At 54.6% G+C, this 3142-nt stretch overlaps 1 pseudogene; it reads right to left on the bottom strand.

Annotated features, from left to right (window-relative positions):
- Window positions 1–963: 963 nt before the first annotated feature.
- On the bottom strand, window positions 964–2461 carry LOC120843339 (annotated as a pseudogene).
- Window positions 2462–3142: the final 681 nt, after the last annotated feature.

Genomic DNA, 3142 nt, shown 5'->3' with positions numbered 1-3142 from the left:
CTAATGGGCAGCTCAAAAACTTAGTTTGTTATAGATGGGACTAGACTTGTATTCCAAACAAATCACTGCCCCTTAACTTGGCTTCTGCAGATGTCATCGAAAAGTGGAAGGTTGCTGAGGTGGAGTTTAGCTCTACAGCAGTACAACTTCACAGTTGAATACACAAAAGGTCGGGATAATACAATTGCGGATGCGTTGAGTTTTATGTAGACTAACACGCTACCACTTTCTATTTGCTAAATGCAAGTATCGACGTAAACTAAGACGGAGCATCAGTTACAATGGAATTGTATGGGGATCAAACAAAATTTGTTTTATTTAGATCTGAACGCATGCATCACAGCGACTAATTTCTGCCTGGGCTATGCAGATGACTAGAAAGAATAGAACGCTACCCCAATAGACTCTATTTTTTGCTTTGTTTACATGCATGCCTTAGTACAGACCCCATGCAATTTTGCGAAAGAGAATAGACATACAAGATGACCTTGAGCGTGCGGGAGTCTCTCTTCATTCGCTCCGCTCTCTCTGTTTCTGCCTGTCTGTTGCGGCCTGCTGCGTCTCGGCGGCGTCCTGGAGGTCTCTCGACCGGCCAGTTGCAAGCTGGCACCGTCCGACAGACCACCTTGCCGACGCGGAAGTTGTTAAGGAGTGGAACCACTGACCTGCACGCGAGACCACAGCACCCGGGCACTTACCATCCGCAAGCATGCCACGGCGCGAAATTTCTTCTTCAACTACCACTAAAAACTCGCGCCATCCTGAACAACTGGCTGCAGCCAAAATGCTGTCGCTACCACCTCCCGCTCTACCAATTAAAGGGAGCGAAGGCTGCGCGAGCCGTGACGTGTATCAACAGACCGGATATAAAAAGGGGAGCGCGGGACCAGAGGAACGCTCGGTCTGGTTAAGCCGAGAGCTACCATTCATCCCCTCATCTTTTTAACTATATCATCTAAAACCTTACACTGGATCGACGTTCCTGCGTTTTCCTCCTTCCCTCCGGAACCCAACAATGCGTAGAGCCGCTGTCTGCGCCGCGGTGCGTCTCTTGGTTTTGCCCTGCCAATTGCGAAAGATGTGCCATATGCGCGGTTCGCTCATGTTACCGTTGAAGCTGGAGCAAAGGTCGCACCATCTGTCTGTAGAGAGTGTATTTGCGTAATCGCGCGCTTCAGCCGTTTTAAGGTTTAGACGACATCGTAGTCGGGGCGTTCGTCCTCTTTGTACACACGTAGCGCGTCGAGGCGTTGTTGCCATAGGATAGCCAGGTGCAAATCCGGCGACGGCTTGTCCTCCGCTACCTGAAATTGCTGGGTAGACAACCTCTTGGCTTCGTGTATTGTCCGTAGAAGTTTGGCCAGTTCGTGCGCCTCCGGGTCACCGCCTGATGTGGTGGCGGGTGTGATCTCCAGCTCTGCGCGGAAGGCGTCCCAGCAGACGACGCTCGTAGTTCGTTTCTGCGCCGTTATCTTGTGGCCGCGCAAACGAATGAAGATGGGCAGGTGGTCGCTCCCCCACGTGTCTGTTCTTAGTTCCCAGAAGAGGGCCCACCGCCGGTTCGTGCATGTGAGGTTTGTCGTGGTGTCGTCCTGGCGGGCGTGCTGGCCAACTCGCGTTGGTAAGTCCGGATCATTGAGCAGGCTAAGGTGGTTATCCTCCATTGCGCAAACGAAATTCGAACCGTGGTATCTGTCGGTCCTCGATCCCCAGCACGTGTGGCGTTTTTTTTAGTCGCCCCCGATGACGAGGAGGGTATCGGGGTGCCCTTTCCGCAGGTCTTCGATCCAGGACCAGTCAATAGTGAGGCTGTTGCGGATCGACGGATGGACGTATATCGACACCACCACGACCTCACATCGGGGGAGTTGGCGGGCCACACCCATGACCTCTTGATGTTGCGTGCAGCACCGCTGGAAGTCGAGCTCGTCGTGCGGGACCCGGCCAGCCACTAGGACCACTGCGTTGCCCCTGCAATTGACGGTGTGCGGCTGCGCTTTGCCGCCCGGACCGTTCGGCGTTCGTTGGCGATGCGGTATGGTGGGCCGCGTATACGTGTCGTAGCCGGGCAGCGAGAGGTTCGGAACCGGGGCCTCTTGTAGAAGCAGCTGTATTGGTCTTGTCCCTTCTAGGTAGCGGAAAAGAAATTCTGCCTTCCTGCGGGCGAAGTTCTGCTATTCCATTGCAAAAATTACGCTGCCCCTTCCCGGGTCGTCCTGAGTTGCGTCTTAGATTGTGGGCTGGTGTTCGCCATGGTAGCGTTCCACGAAAGTCTGGCTCCCCAGGAGCTGTTGGAATAGCTAAATAGCTCTCTTACCAGTGCAATTAGGTTGTGATACATAATCATTTCTATCACTCTGCACTGTTGGTGGTAATTTTGCAGCGCCAATTCGCTCTGATTTTCAGGGTGACCGCATTTGTATTGCGTTGGTGGCGCGGAGGTTGCAGCTATTCTCGGCATGGTGGAGAAGAAAGGAGGCGCAGCAGCATGAGCGTCCTTCCGTGGTGTTGGCAGCGCCTCCGTCGCGTCCGCTCTCGGGGGTAGAGGGAAGGGGACAGAAGAGCGGAGAGCAGATGGGCTTCGGTGTGGGGGAGGTTGGGTCCCTCTCACTCGGATTGACCCCTAGGGAAGACCAGTTAGAGTCGGCTTGTTGAGAGGCGTTTTGGGGGATCGGGTAGGGACCACTTTCCGCTTTGAAGGGAAGGCTGGTTTTCTCCTCGGATGTCTGCTTTCGTCGCGGCTCTTTTCCTTGTGCCTTCGTCACGCCGCGAGATCTCCGCTGTCCGTTGAACTGAGTCTGCTCGGCGCATGTCCACGTCGTCACAAAGTAGGTCGTGGTGAGACGAGAAGCCTGCTCCACCGATGCGCGGTTCCGGAAAGCCGGAGGGCTCGATCTGTCGGCCCCCTGTCATTCCTCTTGGCAGTTGGGACCGCTCGTAAGGTGACAACACGCATTTCCCACGTGTGTCTCGTCTTTTGGCGGTCGTACTTCCGTGTAGGCTGCTGCGCTTGGAGTGCTGATTGTGTCCTTTGCTCAACGATGGTGGTTGCCCCGGTGCGTCCTTGTCTCCCCGAATCTAAGCGAACTGGCGTTAGAAAGGGTTCTCCCCCTTTGGCGTTGGTTTGTTGTGGTGTCCTTAC

The sequence above is a fragment of the Ixodes scapularis genome, unplaced genomic scaffold (assembly GCF_016920785.2).
Source record: "Ixodes scapularis isolate PalLabHiFi unplaced genomic scaffold, ASM1692078v2 PGA_scaffold4__175_contigs__length_147842914, whole genome shotgun sequence".
NCBI lineage: Eukaryota > Metazoa > Arthropoda > Arachnida > Ixodida > Ixodidae > Ixodes > Ixodes scapularis.
The sequence above is the reverse complement of the archived record's forward strand: the minus strand, read 5'-3'. Positions and strand labels throughout refer to the sequence as shown.